This window comes from Pogoniulus pusillus, chromosome 14, assembly GCF_015220805.1.
Source record: "Pogoniulus pusillus isolate bPogPus1 chromosome 14, bPogPus1.pri, whole genome shotgun sequence".
Classification (NCBI taxonomy): domain Eukaryota; kingdom Metazoa; phylum Chordata; class Aves; order Piciformes; family Lybiidae; genus Pogoniulus; species Pogoniulus pusillus.
The window spans coordinates 14627815-14643335 of NC_087277.1; positions in this window are offsets into that span (position 1 = coordinate 14627815).

Sequence of the window (15521 nt, forward strand, 5' to 3'; positions counted from 1 at the left end):
ATTTAGGTTCTTTTCTCTTTAATAGCTCAGCTATTATCTTTTCAGATGTGGCCCATTAATTCTTCTGTATGAATTCATGCATAGTCAGCTCTCCCCTGCTAATGACCAGAGGGGAATAATTGCTAATGGCCACAGAGAAAGATATGCATTGGTTTAGCTGCTACTTGATTTGTTGAAATATCTTTGTACATTTTTGGTTTTGGTTTTGTTTTGAGTTTCTTTTTTTTTTTTTTTTTTTTTTTTTTTTTTTACAAATTCTGAGAAAGTATTTCCAAAACCATCCAAGATAACATAACAAGAACATGAGTGTTCTGGGAAGACACATTGAAAATCAGAAAAAAAAACAAACAAATGAAGTGATCTTTCTTATACATTAAAAAATCTGACATGTTTTAGTGGTAGAACTTACTAGGTCTGGGTACTGGGGAGCTGTGAAAGAACATCAATTAACTAAACCAAGCAAGCAAAACAAGGACATATCCTTATGTAATGCTACCAAAGACTAAATCACCTTCTAGTCTAAGAATTTCCTAAGCTCCTCCTTGACAGGAACTGCGAGGCTCATAACTAAGCCTTTTCACTGTTCCTGTATTCTTTATTAAACATCAGCTAACATCCACCAAAAAAAAAAAAAAAAAACAACAGATGGATCCTTGGTACCATTATTTTACTCTTGTGATGCTGCTTAATTAGCAGGTCAATGAAGCAATCTGCAGAGTACTGACCATGAAATAAAACTGATCAATGGGCAAACAAGAAAAAGACAAGAGAAATCTAAAATATCTAGGTAATTCTTAAATTAATAGAATACTTTAATAAGAAACTATTTAAAAAGGAAAAGAAAATATTAAAACTTCTGTATAGTACCTTGACATTAGAGGTGGCATTTCTCTGGTATTGTTCAAATTCTATTCTTTAAGCAATATGAAAACACTCATTTTATTTTCAACTTTCCATTCTGGATAGTGCTTCTATCCATTTTCAGAAGTTCTACATCTGGAGTCTGCTGCAGGTTATCTGAGAATGAAAAGTGCTCCATTTTCTGTACAGCTTGCAAAGTGGTTTAAAATCCTTGAGATACAATGATGTATGCACAGGATGCCATCAAATATTGATACTTCACCTTTTTGAGATTCCAACTGCAACTATCATATTCATAAATTAGTGTCACAAATGACCATTTCAGAACAGAAAGTAAAAGCTGAAAATTAATAACAGCTTCCTGAGAAGTCAAGTAACACATAAACTACACACAAACAAGAGAGAACTTTTCTGTTCTTTTTTTTCTTTTCCACTACATCAGAACTTTGTTCAGAATTCCCAACGCTGGCAAAGCTTTCTTTTGTGAAAGCCATGAAATTACTAGACCACTAGAGGAGACTGTTGAAAAAAGATCTAGCTGTCTTATTGAGAGATGTATCAAGTTATTTTCCCTTTGAATAATACAAATTCAGGTTTTGCATTGCTTCCTTTTCTATTTTCAGGCATCATAGTAATTTTCAGTTGAAACAGGCAATGTAACTGCGGAACACATCAGCGTAACTTTTAAGAAGCGTATCTACAGAGGATATTACTGGCAACTTCACTGACTTCAAAACTCTTCTCAGCATGCAATTTTTTCAGGTTGTCATGAATTTAATAGAATTCACTGTTCATCATTTCCACATCCTTGGGCCACTGCTTTATATGCAGCTGTCAAAACACATGTTAGGAGCTAAGCTTTCTACGTGATACTGTTTTTTTGGTGGACAAGCTTTCAGACAAAAGAGTTCACTGAAGGTAAAAATATATTTATCTAAAGTCTGTCTTCAGTAATGTTGGATATATGGAAAATATACCTCGGATTTGTTTGGGTTTTGGAGTTTTGGGATTTTTTTTGTTCTTTGCTTGTTTGTTTGTTTCTTTACACCAGGACAAGTCCTAATTAAATCTTCACACCCCTTAAATACTGAAACGTGGTGATAAGATGTCACAACACTCCCCAGGGCTGACAGCTAAGTTTAGTGTAAAATCTTCACCTCCATAATCTTCTGCAAGCCACAGGGGCATTTTTAGTAGGTCTCTTTTTCTTTAATGTCTCCATTACATTTCAGGGAGGTGAGGGAGTTAAGTATACCTCTGTGAAATTCGGAATCAGATGTGTTCTTTTTTTATGTAAAGAATTGACTAAAGTACAGAAATGCAAGAAGAGGTAATAATTTATCAAGAGAATAACTAGGTCCAGAAAGAACACACTGCACCATTTTTATGACAAAGAAGAGTACTTTGCTTTAACCATTTTAATTTTTGATGAGATTTGCCTTGTAAACATTTGACAAAATAATATCTCTTCATGAAATTTCAGATTTATCAAAGTGGGTCTTTTAATTGTGGGTTGAGAGGACCACAGACTATATGTAACCACGGTTAAATAGAATGAGATGTGATGAATGTCCCAAAATTACTGCTTAAGGAAGCTTATGTGTATGCATGTGGATTTTTTTTTCATTTGTACTTCTTTGTCACAATCTGTGCTGTACTGATATCTGTAGTGGGCAGCTTTGATGTGATGTGGAGATTCTTTTAAATTGCATGCATAAGATCTTGGGATATAGAAAATTTCAATCTTGAAAGCGGAGAAGTAAATTACAATAAAGAGAAATGAAATAACACAGCTTCCTCTTTAAAATTAGATTGCAAATCTGTGACATGGTTATTTATACCCTAAGGAAGTTTGTTCTTTATAAATTATTTCAATGAATTTAGGGGAGAAAAAAAAAGAAGAAAAAAAAAAAAAAAGAGGACAAAAAAAAGAGGAAAAAAAAAAGAGGAGAAAAAGAAAAAGGAGTTATGGAGCTATGAAAAGAATCAGGCATGGGGCATAACGTTGAACTGCATGGAGAAACTGAGACATGAAAGTTTGAGGACCCACAAGAAGCAGTCTTAATATCAGAATCACGGAGTCTCTCAAGCAGAAGGGTCTGAAATGGATCATGGATTCCAACTCCTTGCTCCTTGCCGGACTGCCTAGACATAAATCATATGACTAAAAGTATCATTCAGAAAGTGTTTCTTTCTCTCCGTGATACAGTATTGGATTATGAAGTGGTATTCAGGTAAAGTGAGTGGCAGTAAATGTCTATATCTAAGATGACAAATTCTGTGGGTTGGTTCTGTGAAATCCAGGGGGGCTGAGTACATCTCCATCCACAGTATTCAGGAGTCTTCTTCAGTAAGATCGCTGAGAAAAATGGGAATGGACAGAGAGGTGGTGTCGTGCATACTTTTGCACACCTCCCTTCAGTAAATCACAGCTAGAGAAGCCTATAGGAGAGGTGAGAGTTTAAAAAATAAATGGCTAAGGAAAAAAGCAGAAAAAAAAGGGATACATACAAAGAAAAAGAAACAATGGAGCAAATGTGCAAGTTAAGGTTAGAGAAAGATTAGTATGTGCAAGAAAAGGAGAGAAAGCTAAGGAGAGAATACAAACATGTTACTTAATAAAAGTGGGGAAAGAAAGCATGCTGTGAGTTAAGAAGGTGTAAAAGAAGGGCTAAATAAAGACCCACTTGCATGGAGAACTGCACACACATCACTGGGGAGTGGGGTGGTTGTTACCTGTAGACAGAGATTTAAAGTACCTAGATGGTACGAGAAGAAAAATTCTCTGCCTTTCTCTGTCACAGAAATATGGGGGGAAAGACCTGAAGAATGCTAATAAGGTGATGGTGACTGAAAGTCAGAAATACAGCCAGGCTTAGAAAAAAATGTTTAAATCATTTGACATTAATATCTAGAAAGTGTCTATGAAAGTGATAGAGAATACATGTACTAGTCCATAAAATGCCTGCTTCATGCTACTCACTGTCCCAGATGGTGTATTTTTATCTAATTCCAGAGCTGGCTGTGGTGAGCACAGCTTTATATTTCTAATATACATTATCCTATCGGGAAATCAAGCAGCCATTGCTTAGATGCATAGCTGCAGATGGCAGAAATTTCAGTGCCATCCTTTAAATTACTGTAAAAACATGGAAAAATTGCTGTTGTACAAATAAATGCTAACACGGAGGGTCTCCTGGGGCTCTGGGCATCAGTAGCAGTCTTTTAACCTCTGGGTAACATAGTTCAATACCAGTTCAAATGAGTAACAGCAAAGAAGTTTCCCTTCTGAAAGCTTTGTAGCCTATGTGTCTTCAAATTGGTTGTTTCAATATACATTCCTGTAGAAGTATTGCCACGGTTAGGAAACATCCATGTTATAGCTGAGCTGTCACAGGAACATGTTACCATATGATTTGCAAGTAAAAACCTTAGAGATTCGTGAAAGGGGTTATGTGAGTGGTGGCTGAGACCTCAAGGCCAGATGCTAACACATCCTTATTTTAAATTTCGAACATTGGAAAGCCATCAACTGCTCATGTAATGGAGGGAAAAAAATACATTCAAAAGAGTCATTTGTTTGCCTCCAAGGTGAGCAATCTTTGCAGTACGGTTTAGTACAAGCCCAAAGAGGTAAGTCCCATTGATATTAAGTGGAAGTGAAAGATACATTATTCTGGTAACAGAAATTAGAGGACTTGCTGGTTTGTTTGTTTTGTTGTTTTCTTTTTTCTCCTATGAATTTCTATGATTTGCACAGTCTGACTGTACTGTTCTTAGATCTGTTGAAATGGTTGAATGGATTGTAAATCAATGCATTGAAGTTGTTTATGTGGTATAATGAGCACATCACTTCTACTCTTGGCATTTTTGCCTTGAAGAGTTTTTACTTTAAATAACACACAACATACCAGGAGGTACTTAGTGTGGTGTTAACTGATGGAGGATGGTTGAGATTCACAGTGCACAGAGGGACCGTGACTGTCTTTGCAGACTATGTTTATTGTATACCCTTGATGTGACTTGGCTTTGATAGTTCCAATTAAAAAAGAAAACAAAAGGACAAAGACAGTTCTGTCCCCAAATCCTGTCTATATGAATGCTCAATAGAAGAGGCAAATCCATGGTCGCTCTGTGTATATATTTACACTACATCTCCTCTGTTAACATTCCTCATCTGAATGATTTAGTGGATTTAGTGTAATCACTGTATGTAACAAGAAGAAAAGGGATTTGATAATGTTTTGTTTGCACTGCAGAGTTGGCCCTAAACAGAAAAGCAAACCCACAGCTTGGCTGTGATCTTGAATTACTGAGGAGGTAAAATTTAGCAGAATCAAAGGAGGGACATGTGAAAGAAACTTGTCTTGTAGCCAATGACAAAAGAGAAAATCATGTTGAGGGTAACATATAACAAAATATCAGCAAGCAAACAAAAAGGAACATTCTTGAATAAGAGCAGACTTCTGTATTAATCATAGAAAGGAGGGAGCTGTGGCTGAGGAAATAAATACTAAAATGCACAGGATTACTGAGAGAGAAGATTCCATGTCTTGATGCCTTATATCCTGGGAATATCTTATCCTCTTATTTCTTCTTTCATCAGAGATATTGAGCACTTTTATTTGTTACTAAAGGTATTTGTGGAATTTTTAGCACACTTTAGAAATGGAATCTTTCTTGCCACTGGAGATGAAAATAGAAATGCTACTAAAAAAAATGTAAGCCCCCAGCCCACAAGAAAACCCCAGGAGAATGATGCTAAGCACCTACTCATTGCTTCTGTTGGTAATTAATCTCCAGCAGATTTTTGAGTGTTGCCTTTCATCCCCACAGAAAGGCATAATGGGAGGCAAGACTCCATCCTATTTTTGAAGGAGGCTGATAAAATTCTCAGACACCTTGAGAATAATTTTCAGATTGAGGAGAGTGGTGACCTGAACCTGCTAATGTAATGAGAACATTTGATTCATACTGAATCTTGAAGAAGAATGTGACCTAAAAATTTAAATAGGGGGAAAAATTAGAAATCTTGAGTATTTTCAGAGGATAAGGAATTATGCTGACCAGTATGTGGCCAAGAACTAACAATCTTTCTGGAAAGCATGAGAACAGTGAACTCTGCAAGGATCAATAATAGGCTAAATGATGTATTAAAAAGCATACAGTTTAAATTGATTTAGAAATAAGGTCTTCATTAAGAAAGTGTCAAATATTAAACTTTCTGCATGTACAGATGCAAACAGAGGTTGAAAGTATGGTTTTATTCTATGATTCTCCCAGACACTGGTGTTAACTGGCTGGAATGGGAGCTATTCAAAGCCATTGAAGTCAGTGATCCCTATATAATTAGTTTGTCAGGGTTTTTTTGGTCCACAGACCTGACAAGAAGACCAAAACCTAAGATGACTGGGATAAAATGCTGCCCACAGTGAAGGGGAATTAATATCTTAACTTCAGAATGGCCAAAATTTTTCCTTTGGTCATAATATATTAGTTAGTACTGTATGTGTGGGATTGCATCTAAATTCTACCAACATGGAAGTCATCCTGTCATTAATTGACAATTTTTCAGGTAACAGATTTATTCTGCAAAAAGTCCATTTAAAATGCAAGCAAGAAAGCAAACATAGAAAATCCAACTTCTTTTTTTTAAACTTTTAATGATTACTTAGCTCTTTCTCTTATTATTTTATTACTTCAAGTATCCAAAGTTTGTGGTTTTTCACAATGGAGAAAGAAACTTTAGATTTCATTGTTTCCTACAAATGCAGATGTTGGAGTCACAGCAGTCCTTGTGATAAAACCGCATTTTCCAGCTTGTACCATCTTCACAAAAACTCTCCTGTAGCTTCCTCCATTACTGCTTCTCAAAGCTGGAATTGAATGCAACATGAAACATGAATAACTGATTAGCCACTTTGTGTACTCCTTGAAACCAAGTCTCCCCTTATTACTTGTTGATTTCACATCCACATCTTCTGAGATTATAAGAAGGTGGCACGAAATGGCCATGCTGTGCTTTTTCTATTTCTTGTAGGTCTGTGTAGTTAGCAAAATTGTCTTTCTCTTCACAATGATCAGTCTTTATTTCTGCATTTGGAGCAGGAAGAAAAGGTCTTGAAATTACCTAACTCTTCTTTTTGGCTTGGCAAAGGGAAAGAACAAATCCAAAGCAATCACTCAAAATTCATCTTAGAATACAATTTTTTTTCCCCCCAATTGCTGTTCTTAACAAGAAGCACTGCAATTCTTTGAGCATTTATTTCTATATTGTAGAAATTAGTTAAGACAATATGTTCATTTCCTTCTACGTCTTCCACACTTTTCCAACAAAGCAAATTTAGCTGTTCAGTTTTTTACTTTTCCAAGCCAGTGTGGTTAAGCATGGTGTGCCAGGTAACTAGTGATAAGTGCAAGCCAATGGCTGCTACAGAATGACAGTGCTGCTTTTTTGTGTTGTCTTATAGATTTATCAATGCTTTCACCATGAAATTTAGTATGAGGAAATCTCATCCTGAGTGTCCAGCATTACACTAGATTGGAGAAATGCCATCATTGCCTAGCAGTTTACAAGTGCTGTGCAGTAACTGCAAAACCAGGGCCTCATTCTCATCGATGGTGGCTCTAATAAACCTTTATATTTAGACATGCAAAAACATTCATAGCCAGAAGATGCAAACAGACATTTCTGTGCCATTTTGAGTGGCACAAAATAAATTGGTCCCATTTGTGCATTGGTACAGCAGTAGACATATTTTCCTATTCTCATTTCTAAAAGATGCATTTTGTCTAAGATGCCCATGCTTTTCCAGGAGCACTGGGGTGGAATGAAAAACAACAAATAAAAAAAAGGTAGGAGGGTGGAGAAAAGGAGAAGGAGATGGAAAGGAAAAAGTAAAAAGAAAAGAAAGTAGAAAGAAAATTAAAAAGAAAAGGGAAAAAAAAAAAAGAAGAAAAAGTTTATAAGAACTTGCATGTAAAGCATCTAGAATAAGTAGCGCAGAGATATCTTGCAGCTGGCTTTCTCTTCTTTGTTTCTCTTCTTTGTTCTTTGTTCTCTCCAAAGAGAAAGGAATATAAATGGGAGGAAACAAACCATAGAAAGCAAAAAATTAAATGGAGAAAGAGAAAAAAAAAAACCAACAACAAAACAATCATTACTTTTCTAAAAGTCTCTCTTCTGGAAGTTAGAGAGCTTTTAAAAGTGCTACTTTACATTAGAATTCATGCAGCCAAACTATGTGAAAATGAGAGAGCTCAGTATATGAACTTTCCCCAAACTGACAAAATACTTCAATAGTTTCTTTAAAAACCACCCTCAATTTCCAAACGGCATTTGCCTTATTCTGAAGGCATTGCTCTACAGAGATCACTGCTTGCAAACTGCCACCTTTCCTGTGTAACAGAAAACATAAAAGTGGGGATAACATTTGTGCTACATCAGAGCATCTGAGGAAGCACATAAACTCGGGAAAGAGAAAAAGCAAAGGCAACTATGGTAACAGGATTATTGTGATTAAATGAACACCTGCTTGGTTTGCCCTTTGCATTGATGGCTGCATAAAAGTACTGCTTTCCTCTGCAATACTCGAGTGCTTTTGTCATATCGTTTATATGCCCTCCAAAAGTTTAGTCCTCCTTTCTTGAAGATAATTGTGTACTAATTCAATGGGGCTGTTCATGTGCAGCAGTCAGTACAAACTTCCTTATCAGCAGCATCAGAGCCTCAGTCAGGAAATGATCTGGATACCTTTGTTGCAACTACTGATGCTTGGTGTCTCTGAAAATGCAGGACAGTAAAAGCCTGATTCGGTTCTAAGGTCAAGGAGAAAACGTAGGCTCTTCACTATCTTTCCACTTAAGGTGACAATGAAAGCAGCAGTTCAGGATGTTTTGTGCAGCAGTTCACAATCTGATTGCTCACGTTCTAACATTTCTTTGGATTCGATGTTCTCTCAAAAAGAAAGAATTCGCCACTGACATTCGCTCTCTGATGGGGTGCAATTGCCTTCACAAACTCTGTTTTGCTTCTTGGCTTCCTGTTCAGATATGAGTGACTGCACCACTCTCCCCAGTCTATCTATCTATGTATAGTGATAGAAACTTGCAGTGAGTGCAGCATCAGCAAATTTGCTGACAATACCAAGCTGTGTGGTGCAGTTGACAAGCAGGATGAAAGGGATACCATCCAGAAGGACCAAGACAGGCAGGAGAAGTGGGCCCAATCCAATTTCATGAGGTTCAACAAGACTGAGTGCAAAGTCCTGCATCTGGGTTGAGGCATTCCCAAGCACCAATGTCTGCTGGGTAGTGACTGGCTTGAGAGCAGTCCTGGAGAAAGGGACTTGGGGGTACCGGTGGATAAGAAGCTCAACATGAGCTGTCAGTGTGCACTTGCAGCCCAGAGAGCCTACTGTATCCTAGGCTGCATCAAGAGAAGCACAGCCAGCAGGTCAAGGGAGGTGATTCTTCCCATCTATTCCGCTCTGGTGAGACTCCACCTTGAGTACTGTGTCCTGTTCTGGAGCCTCAATTACAAAAAGGATATGGACATGCTGAAGCATATCCAGAGAAGGGTGATGAGGATGCTCAGAGGGATGAAGCACCTCTCCTATGGAGAAAGACAGAGAGTTGGGGTTGTACAGTCTGGAGAGGAGAAGGCTCTGAGAAGACCTTATTGTACCCATCCAGTATCTGAAGGGGGCCTACAAGAAAGGTGGTGAGGGACTTTTCAGAATATTGGGTAGTGATAGGACTAGGGAGAATGGACCAAATGTAGGAGTGGGTAGGTTTGGATTGGATGATAAGAAGAAATTCTTCATCTTGAGAGTGGCGAAACACTGGAACAGGTTGCTCAGGGAAGAGGTAGAAGCCCCGTCCCTGGAGGTCCTTTCTATTTGAAAATATGTTCTGTCATCTTACTTGACCCAAAGGGCGTGTGTGATTAATTTGTCTGAAGAGAAACATTCAGTCTTTGAGATGCTTACACTATCCTGCATGGCCTTTGATTGCTGATCTTGCAGCACACAGCCTCATGTAGGTCATGTGTGATGTCTACTGACACAAACAGAAGTCTGGGATATTCTAGGAAATCTAGTATGGAATAAGGTGGATTGTGCATAGGGAAATGACTACATCACAATTTCTACCTACATTGGTTATAGCCTGATGTCTGCCTTGGAAGAGGGTCAGAGAAAATCTGTGCAATATAATATATATTTATCACAGTGTTGCAAGGTCATACTGAGAATGAATGTTAGCTTTAAGGTGTCATCAAAATGTCATCAAAAATACCACACTTCATGCTACACTCCAAGAAACCCACAAGTCATCTTCATCAACTTTAACTGGACACACAGCAGTGAGTCTGGAAATAAAGACAATTTTAACACAAATAGTCTGCAAGAATAATGTTTTATCATTCTAAAACTGGAGTAAAACTGACAAGCATTCTTTTTTTTTTTTTCTGAATGAAAATAGAGGCATTTTTTGATGGCAATGAAAATATATTGGATTACTTCCTGGCTGCTCTTTGCAATTTGTAGTACTTGGAAAGACTTAAAGGAAAGTTGATGGTGACAAATAGACATTTCTAAAATGTCAAGTCATTCGAAACACGAATTTTCATTTATTTATAGACTTACCCTGGTGTCTCAAATGTTACAGAGCATCCTGTAGGCAGTATTTAGCTTTCTTTTAGGAATTTTCAAGATCTCAAATGCATCGACATCTTGCATTAAGATAATGGTCCAGTGACACACTTCACAAATAAATTATATGGAATTAATGGTTGAGAAATTTTCTGAGTACATTTTTTATACCTGGAGACACTTCCTAGTAGAACTGTTGCCTGAAATAGAAAGTTTCAACTTTCTGAGAAATTCTGAAATCCCATACTGGCACATAAGGATTATCTAATAACACTATTGAAATAAATGTATTCCCTGCAATGTTTACTGGATGATCACTAGATAAATACTGTATATTATGGCAGTGTAAATTCACTCTCAGGAAGTAAAAATCATTCATTTCTTCTCAATTTCCTATAACTAGTGACTGGAAATTTCTGACTTGTCAAGTTTAGAACTTGAAAAAAATGTTTAGCCTTTGTTTTGCAGTAAATATAAACTTTCTTTTGATGCTCTATTACATTCCAGTGTATTTCAGTATTTGTGTTCCTCCTAAATCATGTGTGGAAAACAGAAATCTCAGAATTTTTAATTGAGAAAGATTTCTCTCTTGTATGAAAGAAGACTTTGATGTCCTCAATGAAGAAAAGCTTCAAGTGGCCAAAGCAGAAATATTTTTTTCTCATGGTATCATACATCATTTTAAAAATCATATGAAGTAATTATTAAACAACATAAAAACCCACTTGAACTCTTAAATGTGATGAGTTATCTGAAATTGAGCATTGTCTTATGCACTCTCTTAACTGAACATATCAAAATATACTAAGTGGGTCCTGTTCTTTTCCATATCTTACTTGCCTTTTCCAGGAGTGTCACTTCTCCACTAGCACAACCACTGAGCCTGTCAGAATATCAGGTTTATCTGTCTGATAATTTATTGGTATCACTTTGATTCACCTTACTTTGGGAATTATCTGTATACTAATGCATTCCGTTCACCCAAATTCATCCCCAACATAGCTAAATTTATGTCACGGGCCCTTAAATTTCATATTCTTGCTCTAGGGTCATTCATCTGGACTGTCAGAGCTATTCTGTAAAGGGATTTTTTACAGAATTGCCTTATAAAAGGACAACTTCCCTTAGTGTCCTAATATGGTTTATATTTTCTGTGATCTTGCCTGTCCTGTATTTGTTCAAATCTTTATTAAATGCAGAAAACAAGCACAGGAAAATTTTATTTGTGCTTAAAGTTGATGTCCTGTTAGGAACTTGTATCCAACCCATTTCATCTGTAAATATGTAATTTGCATCATTGATGCATATTAATGCAAAGAATTTGTTAACTTTATTTGGTTTCATATTATTTGTTCTTACAGTAGCTTTAATCCTTGCCTTAAATTGTAAATGTTCAGATCCTTCTTAAATTGAGGCTTATGATGAGGCTGAACACAGATCAATATTCACTCAGTACAAACAAGTCCCAATTGTGGTAAGGTAAACAGACTGTGTCAACAGCTTCCCAGGAACAGATTTGAGTGTGCCTCCTTCTGCAGCAAACTAGTTGTACAATGAAGCAAGCACAGGTTAAAAACCAAGAGTGAAGAATGGTCAGTAAGAAACAAGAATTTCACTGTGAGTTAAAAATCAGAAGGATGGTCACATTTCTGCTGGATTCATGTATATCAGCAAATATGGGATTTTCTTTCATGCATTTGCAACATGCTAAGGGTTAAAATCAGAAATAAGGAGAAATAATAGTTTTCTGACTTCAAAATAATTTGATTTTTAAATCAGTTATGAAAAAAACCTCACCATAAACCAACAGCAACAAAAAGGAAGAAATTCGTTTATCTACACCCTGTTAAGGTAATATCACACTGACATTTAATGAACATTGCCCTATTAAGAAGAATGAAAAGCTTGAAAAACAACCCAAATAACCATTTATTGCCTTCAGAAATATGGAGGAACGCTGATGCAAAACCTGGGATTGATATTCAGATGATGTCCAACAAATGAAAAGGGTACATTTGGAATACCATCAGATTGGGAGTTATTCTGCCAGTAGCTGGTTGATTGCCTCATTCAATTGCTGAAATGTTGCACCTTTAGGCTCCGTTATCATTTGATGCTCATCCCCATTTGACACATGCAGTTTCAAACTATGTTTTCACTGCCACTTATGCTTTTCTGGATGAACCATTTGAAAATAAAAATGAAACAGAAAGCAGTTTTGTCTAAATCAGAGGAGGCCAAAGAATATTATTAAAATTATGATGTGTTAGAGGAAGAACTAAATAGAACCAGCAAAAAATGTATCTGTGCTGAAAGACATCTGGTGTTGGGATGACTTAGTATAGTTACAAAACTGAAGCAACAAAAATGTGTTGTATGAAGAGCATGATTATAGGAAAGAAATGTTAAATTTTATATTGGTTTAGTGAGACAACAAATATGGGAGTATTGACCTTAATGATACATTTGGACACTTTTCAGTACTTGTGGAAAAGGTTACCAAAATTGCAATTTTCCTTCCTTGGATGATTTGTTTTATATATAACATTAGTGCCTAAATGCCAGAAGTGAGAGCAAATCTTTGCTGTCTTGGTGTCATAAAACAAAAGAAAAGTTATAAAGCAAATGTTCCTCATAAATACCACTGAAGAAATATTGAAAATATTCCAGAGCAGTTTTTGTAAATGAGCATCTCTCTTGAGCCAAAAACTGCAGCAAAATTTTCAATACACTTCATTGACAGTGCAGGACGTTTTGGTACACGTCTCAGAATGGTAGCACCTTTGATTCTATTCAGTATGTATAGGAGGCTACTGATCAGAAAGCAGACACTGGATTCCAATGTTGTCATCTTCTCCCAGGTAACCAGCAATACAACAAGGGGACACAGTCTCAAGTTGTGCCAGGGTAGGTATAGGCTGGATGTTAGGAAGAAGTTCTTCACAGAGAGAGTGATTTCCCATTGGAATGGGCTGCCCAGGGAGGTGGTGGAGGCACCGTCCATGGGGGTCTTCAAGAAAAGACTGGATGAGGCACTTAGTGCCATGGTCTAGTTGATTGGATAGGGCAGGGTGCTAGGTTGGACTAGATGATCTTGGAGGTCTCTTCCAACCTGGTTGATTCTATGATTCTATGATCTATGCTCATTAGAAAGGGAAATGTTTTGCATTTGAACATACCCTTTGAGGGTTGTGAGTCCAGCTAATACCCTAGAAGTGCCTGAGAACCAGACTACGAACCCTGCCAGAAAGCAGCTATAAAAACAAGTAACATGGACTGCTCTGTTTCCCATTTGCATTAAACTCAAATGGAAGCTAATAATAAGAAAACTGGATTAAAAAAATGTTTTGGACCCAATTTTGTCTGGCATTTGTGCCTCTTTGTACAGGCATGTGCTGTACCTTCCTCAAAATTGTCAGAGAGACCAAAGTCCCTTCATAGAAATTCATAAAGCAATTCTCATGCCACCAACTAGGGTCCAGAAATGTGCTCCTTAGAGTGTCTATGATTTTGTTTTGCCACTACCCAGGTGTATATGTATACCTCTTCTGCCTAAGACAATCAAATCAGTCATGTAAAGGATGCATATAAAGGTCAGTTGCCTTGCTTCACTGACTATATAGTGGAGACTGAACTAAGTGTCTGAATTTAGCACCTGTATTTAGCTACTGAAATTTCACCTCTGGGTTTTGTGTTGAAATCTCAGCTGCTGTTCAGTAATCTCGTAACAGCAATACCAAAAAAGTCAGGTTTGGAAACAAAGCAGATTTAGTTGCTATCTTCTTGTGCCCTTGGGACTAGAGCATCATGGGGAATGGCATGTTAAACTACATCTTAAAGGTGACCCAAAATACAATCTGGCAGTAAAAGTGTCCTTGTGAAATAGAAAATAAAGTTGGTACTGGAGGTCAGATTAAGCATGAGAGACTCCAAGGAATTGCTTGCAGTCTGTCTCTTTAGCCAGTATTTCAGGAAATGACACATTAAGGTCTGAATTTTGCATGAAATGTAGGTATGGACTCATTTTATTACAGGTGTCCATTTCTTTTTGGCTTGCTGATTAGGAGCAGCTGTTGGGTTTTAGTTAAATTTCATAGCTTATTTTTGTCAAGGATTCTTACAACTCTGGATGGATTGTTTTTTCCAAAGATTGTGATGTTTTTATTGTAAATACAGAAAAATATCAGGTAATCATATTTGTGAGCTGCAAAGATACAGTGCAGGTGGCTTCCTGTGACTTAGTGATCTTTAGGTGTTAGAAACCACCCACTGCCATTAGATGCAGCTGGGTCATCACACTAACAGAAATATTTGTGAGGTCCTGATCCTGCCATCTCAGAGCTACTGATAATCCTCTTTAGGCAGGGGTGATTCAATGTATTTGTAAAGGACTTCCTACTTGGATGAGGTCTGCTCTGGTGGAAAAGGCTTGTGGAGGATTCCCGGGTTAGGGAATTGGCTTTATTCAAGACCCCTCAGTGGTTTTGCTGTTTAGTGAATCACGCTGTGCCTGTAACCAGTACCTTTATTTTTTTCCTCTCAAAACACTCTATTTTCACAATTCAGACTCCCAGACTATGCTTATAATTGGGTACTGGTAAAATAAACCTTGCTAAAGCACTAGAGAAGGTCTTGGCATCATATGCTTTCAAAAGACTCTGGAATAAGACAATAAATAAATAAATAAATATTGTTGGCATAGCTGACTATAGAAAGTTTCTATCTGCAAACAAAAACGTAACATTTTTTGTCTTTTGAAAGGTGACCCAAGGATGCTGAGTATACTTAATGTTTCAGAAGTCTGAGATGGAAACAAGGTGTGCAGCATGTGCCATAGTTAGTACCATTTTGTGCACACTCAGCATCAGATACTCTCACAAGGGAAATGTGTCACATAGATAAAGAAGCAGCAGTTGAAAGTTTCCCTTTAGTGCAGTAATATTATGAAAGAGATGGAAGATTTTTTTTTCCCTGACAGTCCAGAGGTTACCTTTTCTCTTTGATGTC